Source organism: Tursiops truncatus, chromosome 9 (genome assembly GCF_011762595.2).
Source record: "Tursiops truncatus isolate mTurTru1 chromosome 9, mTurTru1.mat.Y, whole genome shotgun sequence".
Classification (NCBI taxonomy): Eukaryota; Metazoa; Chordata; class Mammalia; order Artiodactyla; family Delphinidae; genus Tursiops; species Tursiops truncatus.
In genome coordinates, this window is record NC_047042.1 from 46991739 (window position 1) to 47015912 (window position 24174).

Sequence of the window (24174 nt, forward strand, 5' to 3'; positions counted from 1 at the left end):
AGTGGATTAAAGACCTAAATGTAAGGCCAGACACTATCAAACTCTTAGAGTAAAACATAGGCAGAACACTCTATGACATAAATCACAGCAAGATCCTTTTTGACTCACCTTCTAGAGAAATGGAAATAAAAACAAAAATAAACAAATGGAACCTAATGAAACTTAAAAGCTTTTGCACAGCAAAGGAAACCATAAACAAGACCAAAAGACAACCCTCAGAATGGGAGAAAATATTTGCAAATGAAGCAACTGACAAAGGATTAATCTCCAAAATTTACAAGCAACTCATGCAGTGCAATATCAAAAAACCAAACAACCCAATCCAAAAATGGGCAGAAGACCTAATAGACATTTCTCCAAAGAAGATATACAGATTGCTAACAAACACATGAAAGAATGCTCAACATCATTAATCATTAGAGAAATGCAAATCAAAACTACAATGAGATATCATCTCACACTGGTCAGAATGGCCATCACCAAGAAATCTAGAAACAATAAACGCTGGAGAGGGTGTGGAGAAAAAGGAACACTCTTGCACTGTTAGTGGGAATGTAAATTCATACAGCCGCTATGGAGAACAGTATGGAGGTTCCTTAAAAAACTAAAAATAGAACTACCATATGACCCAGCAATCCTACTACTGGGCATATACCCTGAGAAAACCATAATTCAAAGAGTCATGTACCAAAATGTTCATTGCAGCTCTATTTATAATAGCCAGGACATGGAAGCAACCTAAGTGTCCATCAACAGATGAAGGGATAAAGAAGGTGTGGCACATATATACAATGGAATGTTACTCAGCTATAAAAAGAAACGAAATTGAGTTATTTGTAGTGAGGTGGATGGACCTAGAGTCTGTCATACAGAGTGAAGTAAGTCAGAAAGAGAAAAACAAATACCGTATGCTAACACATATATATGGAATCTAAGAAAAAAAAAAAAGGTCATGAAGAACCTAGGGGCAAGATGGGAATAAAGACACAGGTCTACTAGAGAATGGACTTGAGGATATGGGGAGGGGGAAGGGTAAGCTGTGACAAAGTGAGAGAGTGGTATGGACATATATATACACACTACCAAATGTAAAATAGATAGCTAGTGGGAAGCAGCTGCGTAGCACAGGGAGATCAGCTCGGTGCTTTGTGACCACCTGGGGCGGGGGATAGGGAGGGTGGGAGGGAGGGAGACGCAAGAGGGAAGAGATGTGGGAACATATGTATATGTATAACTGATTCACTTTGTTATAAAGCAGAAACTAACACATCATTGTAAAGCAATTATACTCCAATAAAGATGTTAAAAAAAAAAAATGAAATAAAGAGAAAGAAGTGAGGCCAAGAACAGAAACAAGTCCTCATCTTCCTTATCAGGAAGTCAATATGTAAGTCCACAACTGAAAAATAGAAAGTAGCAGTATAGGAGTGCTTTTTATAAATAGGCTATTTTGTAAGTGAGTGGAGGAATAAAATTGAGTAGTCATTTACAGAAAGATTTTTCTTTCAATAAGAGGAATAAAGAATGGCTTCATGGAGGAGATGTTTTTGTTAAATTTCTTTTGGTTGCAAGAAACAGAATCTTGCCTGACTTGCCCAAGTAAAAAAAAAAGGGGTTGGGGCTTTTACTGTACAAGGATACAAGGGCAGTTCTTGGAACTTAAGTGTGGAAAGTACAGCTGAGCCTAATGAGAAACTGGAAGCAAGAATCTGTTGCCAAACAACAGAGGTTACTATAACTAGCCCATCAGTCAATAAGGTCTACAATCTTTGCTTTTCTCTGTGCATCTATCTTCATTTCTATGTATGGAATGGCTACTCTACTTCTGAGCGTGGTTCCTACAGAAAGACATCCTCAACCGTAAAGCCTACACCACCCAGGTCCAAGGCGGACCATTGGAGACTCACTAAAACTTCTGAATCCCAGTTCCAAACTCCAGAAGAGGGGATCTGAGTGTCTCAGCTTTGGTCAGGTGTCAGTCCTGGTCGTATTAGCAACGGTAAGAGTAGAAGCATCGTGTACAACAAGCAAAGCGGCAGGAGCCACTGCTGTGGTCAGAGGATGAAAGGAACTCTAAGAAGGAGGGGCATAGGCTAGGCAGAAACCCTAACAGGTGAACATCATATATTTTTAGGATAGATATGTTTTGGGCAAAAGAGATATGAGAATAGGTAGAGGAGAGGATTGAAGCAGAGCAAACAAGTGCAGGTCCTGTCTGGATACCAATACATGGCTCTGATTAGCCAGCAGGGAGAAAGTGAGGGAATGCAGTGTAAAATAAGTTTGGAAACATAAATTCTCTGACCTTCAGACCTAATGCCACTCCTCATCTTTGCCCCCTGTTTGAAGGAGCCAGGGTTCTGTTTGTCCTTTTCTGATGGTTGCTGTGTTTTGTACTGGTAGATTGCTTAGAGGATTTGAAAACCAACCTGTTCAGACCTGTCTGCAAAAGCTTATGGAGGTAAAGAAGTAAAAGGTTTGTATGAGCACCCAATTTGTCTCCTACTTAAGACTGTACAAGGGAACATTTAATATCCTAAATCCTCAATTAAACTGGTTTCTTAATTCCTTTTCCAAGTGGAGTTCTATCCAAATTTATACTTAAGAAGCATTTAAAGTACTTGTGAGAGAAAAAGTGATTTTTCAAGTGTCCAGTATAATATCAAATCCTGAATGCCATTGCTTGACAGAGGAAATAATTTTATAAGAGACTAGAAAAATTGCCTGGAAAAATATAAGGGTAAAAATATATCAATATTCTTTAACATAACAAATAAAATGGGCAAAGATATCTGAAGATAAATTTTTGAAAAGGTGAAAAGACACTAATAAACAATATTAGGAATAAAATAATCTATGATCCTTCAAAGATTAAAAAAATAGTAAATAGGCTAAGAGCCTACTCTATGTGATGCATTTAAAAACTCAGATAAAATGGATAGACCTCTAGAAAAAGTATGACTTACCAAAATTTACTTAGGAAGAAATAGGAAATGTAAACAGTCATAACCACAAAGAAAATTGAATCAGAAGTTAAAAATCTTCCTACATAAAAACGTTGTCTAGTCAGTGGGGCCAGCAATTTCCAGTAAACAGTCAAAGAAGAAATAAGTCTGCAAACATTCAAGGAAAAAAATTTCAATCTCACACAAACTATCTCAGTGTATAGAAAATTGGGGATATCCCTAGCTCACTTTATTAGGTTACTATAACTTTGATACAAAATCCAGTGAAGCATGGGAACAAAATTGCAGCTCATGAGCACAGATACAAAAATCAGAATATTAATAACACAATCCAGAAGTGTGTGTGTGTATGTGTGTGAGTGTTAAGATAATGCATGAGTTGGTTAATCCCAGGAGCGCAAGTTTGATTTTACATAAGAAATAAATTAATGTATATCACCATATTAACTAACGAGAGGAGAAATAATATAATCATCTCAATAGAAATCGAAAAAGCAGCTGATACAATTCCACATCCTTTTCTAAATTAAAAGAAAATAAATTAGAAATAAAAGAGAACATCCTTAAACTGACAAATGGTAGCTACAGAAAACCTACAGCTAGCATTGTATTTAATTATGAAATATTTAAAGAATTCCCTTTGAGCTTAAGAAAAAGACAAGGGTATCTGCTAACATTATTTGTATGATATTGTACTGGAGTGCTTAGCCAGTAATCAGACAAGAAAGAGTAATAAAAGGTATGAGAATTGGAAAGAAAGAAATGAAACTGTCATTTTTAATTTGTGGATATAATCTCTGTGTTAGAAACCCAAAAGAAACTACAGATAAATTACTAAAATTAATACGATAATTTAGCACAGTTACAAAATTTAAAACTCAATATGCAAAAATAAATTTCAACAAGCGTAAATGAAAAATTTTAAATATATCTACATCAAAATTATAAAATATCTAGTAATAAATATAACAAAATTGTTCAAGAACTTTATGAAGAAAATTATAAAACTCTACTGAAAGACAAAGAAAACCTAAGTAAACATAGATATATACATCATGTACATGGATGAAAAGACTTGATGCCATAGAAACACTAATTATTCTCAAACTGGTTGGTGATTTTGATGATATTCCTATTAAAATCCCAACAGGCATTTTGCGGTACTTGACAAGTCAATTTTAAAATTTATAGGGAAGAGCAAAGGGCCAAGAAGAAAAAGAAGAAGAAAAGGTACTTATTTTATCACATACTTAGAATTATTATAAAGCCATGATAATTAAGACAGAGGGTCTGATTATGGAACAGTCAAATGAAACAGAATAGAAAGTTTTAAACAGGTCTACTAGTATATGGATCTTTAATATATGACAGAAGGTGTGTAGCAGGTCATTAGAGAAAGAATGTACTTTTCAATAAATTATCTTGGCACACTTGGGTATCCACACGTGGAAAAATAAAATTCTATCCCTCTCGCACACTATATTCAAAAACCAGTTCCATTAAACTAATCTTAGATGAGAAAGGCAAAGCTAACAACAGAGGAGAGTGTTTTTATGACCTCCAAATGGGGAAGGATTTCTTAAAACACACAAACAATAAAGGAAAACTTAAATTCTATTGTTTTATTCAAAAGATATAAAAATAATTAAAAGAAAATACGCAAACTGGGAAAAATGATTTTTTGACACACAAAACCCACAAAAGATTAATCACCAAAATATGTTTTTTTAAAAAAATGTAAACCAAAAAACCTCTCTTACAAATCAATTAACAAGAAAGAGAACAATTCAAAAAAAAGGGCAACATTTTGAACAAGAACTCACAGATTAATAATCATAAATGAAAATAAACATGCGAAAAGATGCTCAACTTTATTAGAAATGACGAAGTGTAAATTCAAACTACAGTGAGATAAAATATCACACCCACAATGGAAATTAAAGTCTAGCAACATTACACACTTGTGAGGATGTGGGAAAAAGATGGATTTTATACAGCTGATAGAAGTGCCAATAGCTGCTACATCCACTTTTGAACACAATTTATATTCTAATAAACTTGAAAATGTGCATACCCCATGACCCAGGAATTCCACTCCTGGAAATCCATGCACATACATGCCAAGAGAAATACCCTAAAATGTACCTGGTAGTACTATTTATTATTTCAACAAACTCTGAGCAACCCAAATGCCTATCAACAATAGAATAGATAAATAAGTTGTGTGTTACTGCAATGAATTACTATGGACTAGAAATTTAATGGATTTCTGCTATATAAAACAACATGAATTTTTTAAAAGTTTGATAAAAAATAAATATTGCATGATTCCATTCATTTAAAGCCAATCTGTTGTTTAGAAATTCAAGGAAAAGGTAACGCTATTATGAAAAGAAATCAAATTATAAACATAAAATGCTGGGTCATCGTTATTTGAGAAAGGAAATGGGACACAGAAGAGAAAGGAACACACAGAAACTTCAACATTCTTGGTCATGTTCTGTTTCTTGCCTGGACAGTGGATAAGTGGATTTTCACCATATTTGTTCTTTACACTTTACACATATTCCATAAATATTTTTGTATTTATGGAACATCTCAGTTTTAAAATTCTTAAAAATTGTTTAGTATATCAAGCACAATAACAACTGTTCAACAGTCTACAGTAGCACTGTCCAAGAGAGTCAGTGCCCTGGTCCAAGGATTCAACCAGCCCAGGCCAGTGACAGCAAAGTTCCAAATGCAGAAATGGATGCATTGAACCATTGTAGGCTGTCACACCCAGTCACCTCAGCTAATTTCTCTTGTTCCAATTCTTATTTTGTTAATCCATATCCCAATTACAAATTTAACATCCCACATAGATTTGCCCACAAGAGAGAGGGTACTGATCAACAAACATGAGTCACCAGAAAGCTTGATAGCTCCATTCCTCACTGTAATTTAAAGCTGGCATTCTGGCTGATATTTCAAGTTCTGTAAACATCCTCAGGGACAATCTATGCCTGTCGAAAAGATGGAAAAATGAATCATTCCAAGGACAACTGGAGGGGGAAACTGAGAAGGAGGCAGAGAAACAGAAGGGAAGAAGGTGGTCGTCTAAGCCATGTTTCAGATGCAATAACAAGAGACTTTATTATAGGGGCACTTAAACTGGTTGCAGGCTGAAATTTGAGTGTTTACAAAGCCAGTATATAACTTATAAGGTAGTAAGTGCTATTACGAAAGACAGCATCTTGTAGTGGAAAAAGCAAAGTTTTGAGAGTCAAATGTGACTCACATATTGGATTCCTCACTCATGGTGTGCCTAAGTCTCTATATATTCACCTGTAAACAGAGTTAATAATATTGGTGATGATTAAAGATAATATACTGCTCTTCTCAAAGGAAGGCAGCTTGGTAAAATGGAGGTGCTCTGGTTTTGATCCCAGACCCCACCCAGCCTGATTCCAGCTTCACCACTTTCTGGTTGTATGCTTTCCAAGACTCATTTTTCTCACTGATAAAATAGGGTAATGAGACCTACCTTGGGGATATCGTGAGACCTAGAGATAATAAGCCCAGTATTGACACTTCAGAAGTGTTCAACATAGCTTACATAATATTATTGTTACTGGATGTGGATTTGCTTTTTTAGAAAGCAAAATCAGAGATGTTTAGAACAGAGAGAGAGCCAGAGGGACTCTGGGCGCAAGGAGGAGGTGTAGTTACTACAGTGATAGGCCATTGCCATGAGCTGAGATAGCGACATGGGGCTGGCTATGGTAGCGTAAGGAGGAAGTGGGCATTAGTGACTCAGACATGGAGACTTCTACCCAAGGACAAATGTCGATTCACTGGAAAGAAGGGTGGGAAGAAGCAGTACTGCCAGTCAGTCCCAGAGAAAATTGAGTAGCAGATGGGTAATCAAAATAAAAACTCTGATCCAGATGTAGCTCAGAGTCATATAATATGGGGACTTAGATGGTAGCATAAGTCAAAAAACTGTGGCATAAGTCAAAGCATTAATCACATATTCCAAAGCTAGAGGCCACAAGATCAGCGTAAGGCTGATAGATGCAGAGCTGGCTTTGGCTTCTTAAATGTTCCAACCAGGCTAAAGTAATCATTTTCTCCTCTGCGAAAGGAATGCTCAGGAGCTCTGGGCTGACCTGGGGTACAATGTCTGCGGAATTCATGCTGGCAAGGGGATGGAGCACTGCTTAACCTGGGGCTACAGTACGTAGAGCAAAGGGAAAAGTTCTGTGTGGCAGCATACTGGACAAAACCTAGATGCTGGCCAGCCACACCATCCAGAATGCCAGAACACCATCCAGGCAGAGTCTTAGGCATTAGGATGGAAAGCTGGTTTCAAAAACTGTGCTGGTAAAGGTTTCTACAAATGACATTTTATAGGATGTGGGGGCTTGAGAAACAACATGTGTATGGGAACAATCAAAGTCACAGAATTTGTTTGATGCCACTGTGCAAATGTCTACAAGTCCTAGTTATAAAGATGAAGGGGTTTTATCTGCAAGGAGCCAAGCACACCTCATTTTCAGAATGGCAGGAATTGGCAGTAAGGGTCCACTGTGGAATTGAGGCCCATGGCATGCCCCAGTCCCAAACCCACACTCTTTAGCTTTAGTTCTCTGCTAGTTCTCAGGAAAGACAGAGCAAAATGTTACTCACAAAGATGTCCGCCCCTGAGTTCCTGGCTATGCTGGATGCAAGTTTGGTCTTTAAAGAATAAAGATCAATTTCCTGAAAGAACTGTGTACGAAAGAGTGTGTCATTTCTAGGTACTGTGAAGAGTTCTATAAGTACTGTTGACTTGGAAAATCATTTTGAAGGGAATATAATTGTATTTCTTGAATGGGAAATTAATCCAATTTCAGAATAACTTTCAAGATCGTTTTTCTTCCCTACTTTCCTCTCACTGAGGACCTTAGAAACGTTCTAACATGGTAACAATCTGCTTTCAGCTGCTTAGGTTTACTCTAGAGCTTTAATTTCAACACATTCATCATGGTTTGAGTTGCAGTTTACTTATTGGCTTAAACGTGATTCCCTACTCAGGGCACCAAAGAGTGCTTTGATTTTACGTTTGGTAGGATCGGTAGTTCTTTCCTCTACCATTTGTAATCGCTTTACTTAATCATCAGCATCGCCCACACCCCGCCCCCCCAAGTATCACTTGGATGCTTTTGAGCATTAATAACAAAGGTCTGCTTTTTCCAAATGCCCTCGAACTTGAAATAAATCCCCTCAAATTCTACCTCCCACACCAGGGGATTTATTCCATCTCCAGTTAGAGTGGGGTGCAAACTCTTGGGGAAATAACTAGATTTTCTAATCCCAGTGTGAAAAGTTTAATGTCTTAGTGTACAACTCAAGACTTTTAATTAATAATACTGCTTTGTGATTCTTCTATTTACCCTTTCTTTTACCTGACTAAATATTCAATTCATTCTAAAATGTCTATTTATTTCACCAAATACGACATCTCTAAGCTGCAAGATTTTTAAAAAATTAATTAATCTATTTATTTATTTATTTATGGCTGCATTGGGTCTTTGTTGCTGCATGAGGGCTTTCTCTAGTTGTGGTGAGCGGTGGCTACTCTTGGTTGTGGTGCACAGGCTTCTCATTGTGGTGGCTTCTCTTGTTGTGGAGCACGGGCTCTAAGTGCATGGGCTTCAGTAGTTGTGGCATGCGGGCTCAGTAGTTGTGGCTCACGGGCTCTAGAGTGCAGGCTCAGTAGTTGTGGTGCATGGGCTTAGTTGCTCCGCAGCATGTGGGATCTTCCCGGACCAGGGCTCCAACCCATGTCCCCTGCATTGGCAGGTGGATTCTTAACCACTGTGCCAGGGAAGCCCCTAAGCCATAAGATTTGTAAGTAAAGTTATCATAATTGTAAATTCTGGTGTTTGTTTCTCTCTAGTACCTTGGGGGGAAAATTCTTATGTCCTTCTTTTGGTCTGGCTTGGACATAAGTTTAAATATTAAACTTATGTTTAAAAAAACATAAGTTTTTTAAACTTATGTTAAACTTAAGCTCTTCCATTAAAAAATCTATCTATCTATAAAAAATAAAAAATCTACCTATCTATAAAAAATCTATCTAAAAAATCTAAGTTTAAACTTAAAGTTTAAACTTAAACTCTTCCATTAAAAAATCTATCTGCACCAGGCTCAGCCTCTACGGCCATCCAAAGTCCTGACATTTCTCTGGAATACTCCTTGGGTTTCAAACTTAAACTAGCTCCAAGCCGAATTTAAAGAATTGGACTTTTGTTTATATATGAGGAAAACAAAATTGCCTTTTTTAAAAAAATTAAACACACTGGAGCTGTGTTCTGAATGAGTTGCAGGATTTACCGCTTTTATTTGGGAAGACTTGTTTCTGGGTCTTACTGTCATTCTGTTAAAAAACTGCTTGTGGGGCTTCCCTGGTGGCGCAGTGGTTGAGAGTCCGCCTGCCGATGCAGGGGACATGGGTTCGTGCCCCGGTCCGGGAAGATCCCACGTGCCGTGGAGCGGCTGGTCCCGTAAGCCATGGCCGCTGAGCCTGCGCATCCGGAGCCTGTGCTCCGCAACGGGAGAGGCCAAAACAGTGAGAGGCCCGCGTACCGCAAAAAACAAACAAACAAACAAACAAACAAAAACGGCTTGTGGGCTAGTCTGGAAGAAAGAAACTGAGAAAAAGCAGGAGCTAAACTGTGTTGCATTATAACATTACAGGGATTCTTGACTTGCCCTTGGCAACTAGAGGGGAAGGAAGTATTAGGAACCCCAGGAAACACGAAGAAGTGGGAAGATGGAAAATTGCAGACCCCAGCAACCTGAGGCATTTGCGGCTAAAGAGAAAATGGCCCTGATAGACTCCCCTGTGTAGGGATTGGCCGAGTTCTTTAGGAATAGTGAAGTCAGCCATTCAGTTAGCTTCTTCATCTGTGCTGGGATCCTTCTATTATCCCCAAATCTTTATTAAAATCCTGTGATAATAGCAGCTGTGTTGTAGAGCTGCCTTGAGGAATGAAGGAGAAGGTGGCTTATGCACATTTGGAGCAAAGATGAAGAAGGGAGAGATCAGGCAGCAAGAGTGGTGACGAAACATGCATGGGTGGCTAAGGCAAGGCCAGAAGAAGGAATTCTGAGGGACAGATGACAACCAGCAGCCAGAAGAATATACACTTCTCCCACCCCAGGAGCCTCACGAGTATTAAAGAAGGTGCTGAACTTCCCAAAGTTACATGGCAAGGGTATGTAGCTGAAATAAGACATGTACCCAGAATACTGGAAGACTCAGAGATCTATGAATTATGTATAACACACAAATTTCTTTTTTTCTCTTTTAAAAAGTCAATAGTGGGTTTCCCTGGTGGCGCAGTGGTTGAGAGTCCGCCTGCCGATGCAGGGGACGCGGGTTCGTGCCCCGGTCCGGGAAGATCCCACATGCCGCGGAGCAGCTGGGCCCATGAGCCACGGCCGCTGAGCCTGCGCGTCCGGAGCCTGGCAACGGGAGAGGCCACAACAGTGAGAGGCCCGTGTACCACAAAAAAAAACCAAGAAAAAAACAGGCCGTATCTTCAAATAAGGTCACATTCTGAAGTAATGGGGATGTCAGGACTTCCACAGATGAATTTAGGAGGACATAATTCAACCCGTAACAGTCAGATTCTCAAGATGGGTAGAAGGAGCTCTTCCTAATTGTACACAGAGCCCTGAAAATTCTGATCTGCTCTTCACATATTTCTTAAAAATGGACACATTTCTTCCCCTGCCTGCCTCAATCCCTAAGGGAGTATCCTGGCTTGGGAAGTCATGGTTACCAGTGAAAATGTGTGATATCTTTCAGGGGGTATTTGGGCAAAGCAGGAACCACTGGTCTTGGGGAATGTTTTAATAACCTAGACAATAAATATTTAATATGCTATTAAAATAAGATTTTTTTCTGTATATCAACTACATGTAGATGAAAAGCTGAAAATAATTTTCCTTTTTTTTTTTTTTTTTTTGCGGTACGTGGGCCTCTCACTGCTGTGGCCTCTCCCGTTGCCAGGCTCCGGACGCGCAGGCTCAGCAGCCATGGCTCACGGGCCCAGCCGCTCCGCGGCATGCAGGATCCTCCCAGACCGGGGCACGAACCCGCGTCCCCTGCATCGGCAGGCGGACTCCCAACCACTGCGCCACCAGGGAAGCCCTAATTTTCCTTTTATGGCTTCAGAACAAAGTGGAAAATTTACATGCAATGGCCATGGGATGGATTTATTTCCATAAAATGGCATTCTCTGCAGTTTCAATTTCATGCAAAGAATTCTAAGGGTTTAAAATGCTACTCAACAGATCCCTGCTTATTTGATGTGCAGTGAAGGAAACAGTTGTGAATTCTGGCTTAGTTTCCAATCTAAAAGGATTTCAGGAAAAGTGGTGTTTTCAGCTCTAAGGCTTAAAACTTAACTGTATTCTAGAATTAGATCAAACAGAAGACAAATTAAGATTTTCTATAGATTATATGGAGCCAGATTCAAAAGCTGATGTTAATTAAGACCATTTCACAGAGATTCTAGTGTACATTTTTAATGACGTGGACATGAGTAATTATCTTATTAAGTAGTATTGGGACCTTTCACAAACAGCTCAGATGTCAGAAGGGGGCCTAAATGCCTGTGTTCATCTATGCTCTTCCCATATCAACCTAGTGGAAACCCAGATTTGGAATTCAACCCCTTCCCAGATTTCCACAGGAATACCAATGACTTCAAGTATATATTTGGATATTGTACACACATTGAAGATCCAGGGATTACCAGGAGCTCTGAGCACAGCATTCTGCCAGTCCCTTTCCTCCTACTCTCTTTTCTGGCTTTCTCATTTTTATGTTTTCTCCACCCTCCCCCACCCCCGTCCCCAAGCCACACCATCCCTTCATTAACAATGCCAATTCCTCCTCTCAGTTTATGCACAGCATGAATTACAACATATCAAATTATTACCTCAAGTAAACACAGTGCTTTCCCTAAGAACAAACAGCAGAACAAACTTTTCTCTACTCCATTACACATTGACCATGGGTAACTTACTTAACCTCTCTAAATCTAACGGAATACAGTGAAAATCGCCCCATAAGATGAATTTGGCACATGACTGGCACTGACTTCCATCCTCTGATCAGCCCTTTCTTAATCAGGAAAAGCTAAAGTTTATTTGGGTGGGAAGAAAAAAATGAGTGACACCAGAAGAGGAAATAGTAAACAATCTCAAACCATTTGGGGAAAGCCGGAAAAGGAAAATAGACCTCTGAATCCCAAATATTCTCTTGGCCCAAACTGGCCAGTTAAATAGGAAACTTTAAAACACCAAACTTCAGCAGGCCCTGGGTAGTATGGATTGCACACTTGGACCCTGGAACTTCCTGCATTTCATTAATCATGCAATAAGATGACTTTATATTTTACACAACTGAATTTTTAGACCTCACTTATCATATTATGGTGGGGTTTTATATGAATATGGAATTTTTTTAGGCCTTATATATCTTATTAAACTCTCAAAATAACTACCCCACTTAACAGTAGAAAAGGAAAAAAAAAAAACCCAGACACTTCTGAGAAAGTAAGGGACTTAATAAATTGGTAACAAGAGTTGGGACTCCTACCAGTTCTTCTGATGGCAACTAGACTAATTCTTCCTGGACAGCATGCTTCGTTCCCCAGGAGACTTCATCAAGACTAGATAACAGAAAATTATTTTTCCTCCAAAACACTCGTTTGGAATGATACTCAGTTAATTATCTCATATTTCACCTGGCCTGTGTCCATATGTTTCAGAAACTTTGTGGGTCCATGCCTTCCTATTGGCGGCATCCAATTGCAAGCTGGGTCTAAAGCAATGTGGCAATATGGTGAAGTCAATCAAACAAGCAGTCATTTCAGTTAAATAAATAGAATGGGTAATTCTATGTCAGAACCACCCCCCCAGTGAAATTTTCATTCCGTACTGGTATAAAGAATTTTGCAATAACATCAAAGTTGAAAGTGAGGAAAAACTGGTTCTGTAGTGATTTACAGGCTAAGATGTATAATAGTAATAATAATAGTGAGAAGAATAGCAAGAGATTCCATTTATTGAGTGCTTACTTTTTTCCAGGTACTGTGCAAAACACATCGTAATTTAATCTTAATGAGAAAAAATTTTATAAATCTATTTTTGTCTTTTTCACTAGAAATGAAGAATTTTGCATTGATGATACAACAGCTAACATTTCCAAGAAAACTCTAGGCTTTGATGCCTACTCCCTGATCAAATAGGTAGATGTGAACAATTATGAGTAAAACTTCCAGTATTGCTGTCATATAGAAGAACAAGAACCACAAGAAATGACCACGATATCTGATTTAGTATTTGCTTCTTAAACAGATGCTGCAACATCTGTTTTCGCCATTCATCTACCCTGCAGGTGTAAGTTAATGTTTCTTACGTATTGGGTATTTCTCACATGACAGAAAATACTCATATATTTTATGGAAAAACCTCATTCAAAGCCAGGAGCAAGTTTCACCATGATACTCTAGTGTAATTTGCCTATGTTTATGGCATTGCTTTCTCCCTGCTCTCACAAATAACTTCAACCTGTCTTCTAGACAAGTAGAGATACTGGAGCAGTTTCAGTCTTAAAGTTCCTGTAGCATAATTCTTTAATAAGGACTTCTATATCTAACCCCGAAACCATGTAGTCTGTTGGTATGATCAGAAGAAGGATTTGGAAATCAGAACAAAAATACTGGCCATCAAGTGATAGACTACATGTTGGCATTTTGATGATAGGCAGACTGGGTTTGAACCTGCCTTCTGCCGTTTATTAACTGTGTGACCTGAGATGTTTTACCTGTCTTCTCTAAGCTTTAATTTTTCATCTTTAAAATGAAGATAAGAACAGTGTCTGTCTCATAGGGTCAGTGTGAAGGTTCAGGGAGTTAAGGCACATAGATGTGTTAACATAGTTCCTGGCACATAATAAGAGCCTAGTAAACATTACTTATTATAATCACTCCTCTCTCTGCCACTTTGTGCAAATTTGGCCAAGTCATTCAACCTCTCTAACCTCTGATGCTATAAGGAAATAGATTAAACTAGATGTCTTCTAAAATCTTTTTCTGCTCTAATTTTCTATGAGTCGAAATCATTCTGCACATTCATAGGAAATATAGTTAGCACTCACCAAATACTCAACATGTTCCTCTACATTTCTCAGCATTGTACTTGAGTTGAGACCTCATAACCAGTTCTGGCCAATGGAAATATGAGCATAAATGATGCCCAAGGCTTCTCTGGGTCCAAGGCAGTTATGAGCATGTGTGAATTCTTGCATTCCTGTTGTTGCAATATGGAAGCAGCTGGATCTCTGAGATACCACTAAAGAAAATTTGCCTGGCCTGCACTTGACTGTGACAAGAGTAAGAAATAATTCTTTGTTGTGTTAAGTAAATGAGATTTTAAAGTTTGACTGTTAAAGCAGCTAGCAGGTACTTGCCCTGACTTATATAGTACTCAAAGGCCTCCACAACCTATATCTTAAAATTGTTATGTAGGTAAAACTTTTTAAAAATAAGGCATACTATTCCTGGGGAGGGGGTGGAGTGGGGGGGAGAAGAAAGTGAATGTAATTAAAGATCAACATGTGGCCTGAGAGGCATGCATGAAAAACATGAAGAGGCCAAGAAGCTAAATAGGGCATTGTTTTATGTGTAGCTCCAGGCTTTTTTGGCATTTACTAGATGCCACCCTTTTTCCCATTAGCTTGGTTTATTTCAATTAGGTGTATTTCACTGTACAGGTAGGATGGCTCTGACTGTTAAGTTAGAAATTCCTGAGTCTGTTTTTACAACACCTTAACATTTCTCCTGGTTTTCACTGGGCATTGCAAAATTCTTAAAGCATAATTAATTTTACTATAATTACACTAATTATAAGAAGAAAAACATTTCACACCAGAGGTAAAATGGAAAGGCACACAATATCTGGTGTCCCTGCCTCACAAGATTGTTGTGAAGACCAAAGTAGATACCAGAGGTTGAAAATTATTAAGTGTCACACAACAAAGTGAGGTTACACAACAAAGTAAGTGTTACACAACAAAGACACTAGAACTTATGAAGGAGGCTGGATATCTGATATGGGAAACCTATATTTTTAAAGAGAAGACACTGGTGAGAGTCAAAATACGAAGCATGGTTAGAGATCTACACAGGAACTTTAATAAGAAGAGCCTAACTTCACGCTACAGAGTATACCTAATTTCACTAGCTATTCTCTTCCTTTAAAGAGAAAGCTACTAAACTTTATATTTGAAAAAATAATAACACCTTCTTCAGAATAATCGAAATTATAAGAGCAGTGAGAATGGCCTTTCTAAGCAGCTACATATTTACACATCTCTGGATAGTTTAGGGAAACTGGGATTCTCTGAGAGTTTGCATTCATATTTTCTTAACAAAGAATATAGCACTGGTAGGCACACATCAATGTCATTTTATTAATATTGATTTAAATGTGAATTTCAAAAGTAAATAAATACCAGTGATTCAGCTCTCCATGTCATTTATCAAGATGGATTTATCCAAGCCATTTGTGATTTGGATGGAATGTTGGAACAGGGACCACTGCTCCATAACAAACAGGATAGATGAAAATCTCAGATGACTGTTGACCTAATACAAACAAAATATCTCCTAGTTGCATTGGTTGTTGCCAAGTCCCAGTGGAGTGCTAAGAATAAATACAGCACAAGTGCGGAAAGGGGTCTGCTTGACTTTGTTTGTGATTGTGCAAGTGGATGAGAGATAGGACTGTGTGCTGATCTCCGCCACTGCATGGAAGCCACTGGATCACTGACGTCAGTGCTCAGAACGCGGTGTGCTGTGAAAGCAGTAGTCCCTCACAACATAAAAGGGAAAAGTAAATAATATGACCTGAAGAAGAGAACGAAGCTTGAGGCAATACATCAGGTCACTGAGGCAGGAATAATACTTCACTGTACCAACAGTTACCATCCAGTGAGGCCCTGCTTGGACTCTGATAGAGTGGGTTTTCCCAAAAGGGAATTGGTGGATGGTCCGAAGAAGCACTTAGCAGCATCACATTCATTTTAGAAGAGCAATGATCCATGTATTCTCCAAGACTTTGAGCAAGGTACATTGTGTAATTTACAGGAGACTTGCTTCTCCAAAGTCTGGCCAACAGTGGCCGGTTCATCTCATATTCAAGCTGTATATAAAGAGGCAAAAATTCAGGTTGAATCGTTGTCAGTGACTCTAGATTAGATGTAACTAATCGCCAAAATGGTCTCACCACATGGATATACTAAACAGCTTTTTTGCTCCTCACCCAGTGTCTAGCAATCAGTGAAGGGGTCACTGCCAATAGGGATAGAGAACAGGGAATGGGAGTGAGAAGAGTGAAGTGTAAGACCTGGAGAAGGGAGAGAGTGGGTGAAGAACCATGGGGGCAGCTCTGATCCGTGCATTTCAATAATTTGGTCTTCTGTGACCATAAATTCCCTGAGTGGAGGCAGGGAAGACTTGTTAGCAAACTGGACATGCGTCTCCCTGAAACACACACACACACACACACACACACACACACACACACACCCCTGAGGAACATGTTAAATATATCTCAGTTCCATCTTAAAAAATTCAATCTTTTCAAGCCAGAAAAAAAGATTCTCAATATAGCCTAAGACCCCAAATCTGTTCAATATCAAGTTTGCTCATATTGTCTGATACCTTGATATGAAATATAAGATGGTTGGATGGGGCTCGGTGACATTCTTATTTTATTCAGCACATGTACAATTTTGTTGTTTACTATTGCTTCTTGACTCCATAGATTTCTTCCAGGTTTAATTTCCTTCTTGCTGAATTAGATCAATCAGTAGTTCAAAAGCAAAGAGCTATGTGTAGTAAAAATTACTTTTTAGATGTCTGGGATGTTTCTATTTTAATTCTTCAATGGTAGGCTAAATAGTTAGAGTTTTAGGTAAAAGCTAATTTTTTTCTCGGCACTTGAAAGACGTTTCTTTGCTTTGTGGCACCCACTGATACTGAACAGAATTGTTTTGTCAGTCTAAATATCATTCCTTTATAAGCAATATGATTTTTCTGTTGATCAGCATTTAAGGTTTTCTTTTTGCCTATTCTGCAACTGCTCCTTCTCCATGAGCTCCTTCAGACTCGGGCTTTTGATCTATCTTAAGTCGTGGAAACTACTTAGCCATGATCAATTTTTTTTAGTATCTTCTTTTCCTTTATTCTTTATATTCTCTTTCTGGCACTCCACTAAGATATATGACAGAGATTCTCAAACAATGTATCTCTTTCATGTTCTCTGTTTCTGTGTTGCATTCAGAGTGATTTTCTCAGGTCTGTCTTTCAATTCATTAATTTCTTCTTCAATGAGTGTAGTCTACAGTTAATATATTATTAACTTTTTTTAGCAGGTTTATCAAAATATAATTCACATACCACACAATTCACTCATTTAAAGTGTACAATTCAATGGTTTTTAGTATATTCTCAGAGCTGTGTGAACAACAGCACAATAAATTTTAGAACATTTTCATCACTCCAAAAGAAACCATGTTCTCTTTAGGTATCAAATTTTAGAACATTTTCATCACTCCAAAAGAAACCATGTTCTCTTTAGGTATCACTTCCCAAACACTCCCAGCCCTAGATAACCACTGATTTACTTCTGTCTGTATGGATTTTTTCTGGACATTTCATATCAATCAAACAATATGTGGTCTTTTGTTTATGGCCTCTTTTGTTTAATATATTTTCAAGATTCATCTCTTTTGTAGCATGTGTCAGTACTTTATTCCTTTTTATTGCCAAATAATATTCCATTGTGTGGCTATACCACTTATTATTTATCCATTCATCAGCTGATGGGCATTTGGGTTATTTCTATTCTTTGGATATTATGAAGAATGCTAAAAAAAAAAAAAAAAAAGAATGCTGCTCTGATCTTTCATGGACAACATTTTTTGGTGGACATATGTTTTCTTGGGTGTAGGAATGGAGTTGCTGGGTCATAGGGTGACTATATGTTTACCTTTTGAGGAATTTCCAGGTTGTTTTCCAAAGCGTACAATTTTACATTCCTAACAGCAGCATATGGGGGTTCTAATTTCTCCATATTCTCTCCAATACTTACTCTTCATAAATTTGTGTCATCCTTGCACAGGGGCAATGCTAATCTTCTCTGTGTCATTCCAACTTTAGTATATGTGCCTCCCAAGCAAGAACTTACCCATATTTTTATTATATATATATATGAAGTGGTATCCCATTATGTATGGTTTTGATTTACCATTTGTATATCTTTTTTAGAGACATGTCTATTCAGACCCTTTGTAATTTTTAAAATTAGATTATTTGTCTTTTTTATTTTTGAGTTGTAAGAGTCCTTTATGTATTCTAGATGCAAGTCCCTTGTTAGATTTATGATTTGCAAATATTTTCTCCCATTCAGTGGGATGTCTTTTCACTTTTTTGATTATGTTTCTTGCAGCACAAAAGTTTTAGTTTTGATAAAGTCCAATTAGTCTATTTTTTTCTTTTGTTCCTTGTACTTCTGTTTTTATATTTCAAAAACCATTGCCAAATCCAAATCCAACAGATCTATGCCCACATTTTCTTCTAAGAGTGTTATATTTTTAGCTCTTACATTTAGGTCTATGATGCACTTTTACTTAATTTTTGTATATGATGTGAAGTATAGGTCCAACTTCTTTTTTTTTTTTTTTTTTTTTTTTGCATGCAGATATTCAGTTGCCCCAGTATCATTTATTGAAAAGACTATTCTTTCCCCCACTTAATTTTTTTTGGTACCTTTGTCAAAAGTCGATTGACTATAAATGGAGGTTTATTTCTGGACCCTTAATTCTACTCTATTGATCTATATGTCTGTCCTTATGCCACTGCCACACTGTCTTGATTATTGTAGCTTTACAGTAAGTTTTGAAATTGGGAAGTGTAAGTCCTTCAACTTACAACTTTGTTCTTCTTTTCCAAGATTATTTTGACTCTTCTAGTTTTCTCAAATCTCCATATGAATTTTATGATCAGCTTGTCAATTTTTGCAAAGAAACCAAGTGTAAGTTTGATAAGGATTACATCAAATCTGTAGATCAATTGGGGGAGTATTGCCATTTTACCAACATTGTCTTCTGACACATGCACATAAAATGTCTTTCCATTTATTTTCATCTTCATTAATTATTTTTAACAATGCTTTACAGATAGCAGAGTATAAGTTTTACAGTTCTTTTGTAAAATTTATCATATTTTATTCTTTTTTAAGCTATTGTAAATAAATTTCTTCATTTCATTTTAAGATTATTCATTGCTTGTGTATAGAATTACAATTAATGCTTTTAAATGAGGTATAGTTGATTTATAATGTTATATTAGTTTCAGGTGTACAACATGGTGATTTAAAATTTTCATAGATTATACTCCATTTAAAGTTATTATAAAATATTGGCTATATTCCCTCTGCTGTACAATATATCTTTATAGTTTGTTTTATACATAGTAGTTTGTACCTATTAATCCCCTACCCCTATCTACAATTGATTTTTGTATATTAATATTATAACCTGTAATCTTTCTGAATTTATCACTTCTAATAGTTTTTAGTGGATTGCTTAGGATTTTCCAAATACAAGATGATGTCATCTGTGAATAGAAACAGTTTTACTTCTTCCTTTCCAATCCTGAAGCCTTTTATTTCATTTTCTTGGTTAAATGCACTGGCTAGAATCCCCAGCACAATGTATACTAGAAGTGATGAGAGCAGACATCTTTGTCTTGTTCCTGACTTCAGGGGAAAAGTCTTCAGTCTTTCATCAACAAGTGTGATATTAGCTGTGGACTTTTCTCTGATGCCCTTTATTGGATTGAGAAAGTTCCCTTCTATTTCTAATTTTTAAAGTGCCTTTATCATGAAAGGGTATTGGATTATGTCAAATGGGTTTGCTTCATCTATTAAGATGATCATGTGGTACTTTGTTCTTTATTAATATTACATATTACATTAATTAATTTTCAGATGTAAAAACCAACTTTGCATTAATCCCACTTGGTCAAGGTATATAATCCTTTTAATATGTTGTCAGATTTGGTTTGCTGTATCTTGTTGAGGACTTGCATCTATATTCAAAGAGATATTAGTCCATAGTTTTCCTTTCTTCTGACGTCTTTTTCTGGATTTGGTATCAGCATAAAAGTGGTCTCATAAAATGAGTTGAACTTGTTCACTCCTCTTCTATTTTTTGGAAGAGTTTATAAAGAATTGGCATTAATTCTTTAAATGTTTGGTTAAATTCACCAGTAAAACTGTCTAGGCCTGGACTTTTCTTTGTGTATAGTTTTTTTGGTTACCAACTAAATTTATTTATTTATTTATCTTTTGTTACAGGTCTATTAAGATTTTATATTTCTTACTGAGTCAGTTTTGGTAGTTTGTGCCTTTGTATGAATTGGTCCATTTAATCTAACTTATCTAATTTATTGGCATATAATTGTCCATATTATTTCCTTTTAATCCTTTTTTGTTTCTGTAAAGTTGGTAGTGATGTCCCCACTTTCATTTCTGATTTTAATAAGTTGAGTCCTCTTTTTCCCTTGGTCAATCAAGGCTAATTTTTGCCAATTTTGTTAATTTATCAAAGAACCAATTTTTTATTTCATTGATTTTTCTCTATTGTTTTCCTATTCTCTATTTCATTAATTTCTGCTATAATCTTTATCACCAAATGAGAAGGAAAGCATAAGCTATCTTCTTTTTTTAACTTTTTATTTTATATTGGAGCATAGGTGATTAACAATGTTGTGTTAGTTTCAGGTATACAGCAAAATGATTCAGTTATACATATACATGTATCTATTCTTTTTCAAATTCTTTTCCCATTTAGGTTGTTACATAATATTGAACAGAGTTCCCTGTGCTATACAGTAGGTCCTTGTTGGTTATCCATTTTAGGGAGTTTGCGATTGACGTGACAAGCTATCTTTTTTGTAATCCAGTCTTATTAATGAAAATAAGCAAAGCCCCGAACTTGCACTATAGGAAACTAATTATTGCTTCAAACCATCTCTAGACCTTCAAGCACCCGCTGCAGAGGTTGGTTTATGTGTATAGGAGTCTGAAATCCAAAGACTAGGAGGAGGAGAAAAAAATGTCACCCTTTGACAGTGCTCCTCATCAAAATCGTCACATAATACAATAAGGCATTCTGCAGAGGTAGGACCTCCACCCTTCCTCTCTCTCTAAAGTAAGTTTGTAAATGCTTCACTAATCAGGCTAAATTTATTTCATCTGCTCCTACCCAGTGTCAGTGGAGTCTTTAAAAGATTTTGTCTACCAAATAAGCTTCATATACATTAAACAATAAACAGTTTGTTCTGCCTATATTATTACTATTTTTTGGTCAATGTTAATCCATTTTTCAAATGATTTATTAGCAGTAATATGATAGTATTATAAAATCACAAAAATTACTAAATCAGTGTGACCTGAGAAAGTTTTGTAACCTCTGGATTATCTATTTTCATTTTTCCCCCATAGTCTTATTAAGGATAACCGCATGGGTTTTATTAAACTTTCTGAAATATTAAAAAGAGCTCCAAGAACATTTCTAACCTCATGAGCCTCAAATTGGTAACTGATTGATGAAGGTGTCTCTAAAATCACACCAATAGAATAAAACCGTATTTTATTGGTAAGTACATGCTCCATGGTGATACCCTTATGGTGATATAATACCTCCTGCTCTTGATCACATTTCCCAAAGATATTTTTCTAGAGGTAGAGAAGGAGCAAAAGGTGCGATTAACTTGTGACACGTTTGGGAACACTTCATTTATTCTACAAAAATTGACTGAGCATACACTGTGGCATATACTGTGTGCCAGACATGAGTGAACAAAACAAAGAAACCCTGACTAATATTCTAAAATCTAAATGCTTAATATAATGTCAGATAATGGTAAGTGCCGAGAAGAAACATAAAAGAGGGGATTCACGGTGTCAGGGAGTGAGGTATGCTATTTTGAAAAGGATAGTCAGGAAAGGCCTTGGATATGAGAACATTTAAGTAGAGATCTGAATGAAGAGAGAGCCATATAAGTAATTGGAGAGAGTTCCAGGCAGAGGGTTCCAGCAGCTGTAAAGGCGAGAGCATGTATGGCATTCTAGATAGGGGTTTGCATCTTGTAAGTTTTAGTCTTTTGAATTTGACTCTCAGATAACAGTTAATTATAATATTAACTTTGTGAACTTACAAAGCCAAGAGCCACCTTCAGGCATGTGTCAGTGACTTGACTCAGATGCAGACACCCCATTAGGCCTAAGAGAAAAGCCTCCTATTACTTTAAAACAACATTTGTACTATACTAAGTTGCAAGATTGGATCTGAAGGACAGAATCAGATACTCTATTTTGTTAAGGTACTTTGGGAAAAACTTGTGATGTCATACCCGTTAGGAAATTTATAAGACATCGTTTTTTTCTGAGTGATGAGGCCAAAAGTGAATTGTACTTTCTTCTTTACATATATTCTATATCATTTACATTTTTATTGAGCATTTTTTTAGTAATCAGGAAAAACATCAAAGTCTTTTTCATATTCATTTAAAAAATGAGTTATAAAACAATACTATATGTAGCAAAATCCCACTTTACATAAAAATATAGAATGTGTATAACTGTGTGTTTCTACATTTATAAATGTTTTTTGTAGGCTTTTTTTTTGTAGGTGGGAGAAGATTGGCATCTATGTAGATTTACTTGTATATAAAAAGAAAAAAAATAGAAGAGCAGAGACCAAAATGTTAATAGCAGTTACACCTGAGTGGTTGAATTTTGGGTGATTTTTAAAAATCATCTTCAGTATCGTATTTTAAACTTTTTATTGAAGCATAACATGCATAAAGAAACAGTGTAAAACATAAATGTATAGGTCAACTAATTATCACATATAACTACCACTCTAATCATCAACCAGGTAAAGTAATAAAACCTGCTAGCACCCCAAAAACCCCTCATGCCCCCTCATTCCATCCCTTATACCTTGACTTGCTGCATTAAAGTTTAATTTTAACTGGCTTTGATAGTGAGATAAATGGTCATATAATATGTACAGCTTGGGGTTTAGCCTCTTTCCCAGTGCCTCTTTTTGTCAACTAGTCTTTTGTGGGTTGAAGCCAGCAGAATTGTCACAATTCTTTTCCATAATATTGGCACAAATTACTTTCAAATAACTTTACTTTTTGTCAAGCATTCACATAGATACACATTTCAGTGAATCTAAACAAGTATTCCTGTCATCATTACCCTCATTTTTTGAGGTGAGAAAATAGAGATGAGGTAAGTTGCCTATAGTCTCACAGCAAATTGTGGGTGGAGATAGAGGCTCCTACCTCTGACTATAAACCCCTTACAACAGCTAGAGAAGAATACAGCCTAATTCTCTAAGGAATACTGTGACACCCAACAAATTCCCCTTTTAATTTAGAAAACATGATTTTCCGACATGGCTAAGGGGGAAAACATCTTGTGAAATCTTCCTTGATCTGTACTGAACAAAGAAGAGAAGAGTTTGGCTAACCTTAGCCTCTGGGTGAGTATGTTCCTAGCCTCCTCCTGCCCAAGGAGTGCAGTATACAGAACATCTCACAATCTCCTACCCTTGCTAACTTCCTGTCCTTCCTTCCTTCCCTCCCTCTCTCCTTTCTTTCTTCTTTCTTCCACCAAATGCTTAATGAAAGTCTAGTATACACCATCCTTCTTGGTACTTATGATCCAGCAGGAAATAAAACAGACATGGTCCCAGCTTGCTTGAAATTTACAGACTAGCAAACTAGGGTCATTTGTAAACAAAAAAAAAATCCCAAGTGTGATAAGTATTAAACACTTGTGCAGTGAACCTGGCCCAAATTAAGAGATAAATATTTGATCAATGAATCAATGCTCGAATGAATGAACAAATGAAGAGATGAATTGACTGAACTTTAAGATGTTATTACTCTGAGATTCTTACTATAGCAGGATAATTATAATTTTTTTCTGATTCCGATTTTCTATTCCTATATTGCTACAAGTGAAAAATGTTGAGGAAGAATTAAACTAAATCTGTCAGTCAAAAAACTTCATAAGA

The 24174-nt window shown here is 36.8% G+C and overlaps 1 long non-coding RNA gene and 1 pseudogene across 2 annotated transcripts in view; both read right to left on the reverse strand.

Annotated features, from left to right (window-relative positions):
* Window positions 1-24174, reverse strand: part of LOC117313534 (uncharacterized) — a 151676-nt gene that overhangs the window by 66535 nt on the left and 60967 nt on the right. The gene's annotated exons all lie outside the window — the stretch shown is intronic.
* On the reverse strand, window positions 18159-18259 carry LOC117313708 (U6 spliceosomal RNA; annotated as a pseudogene).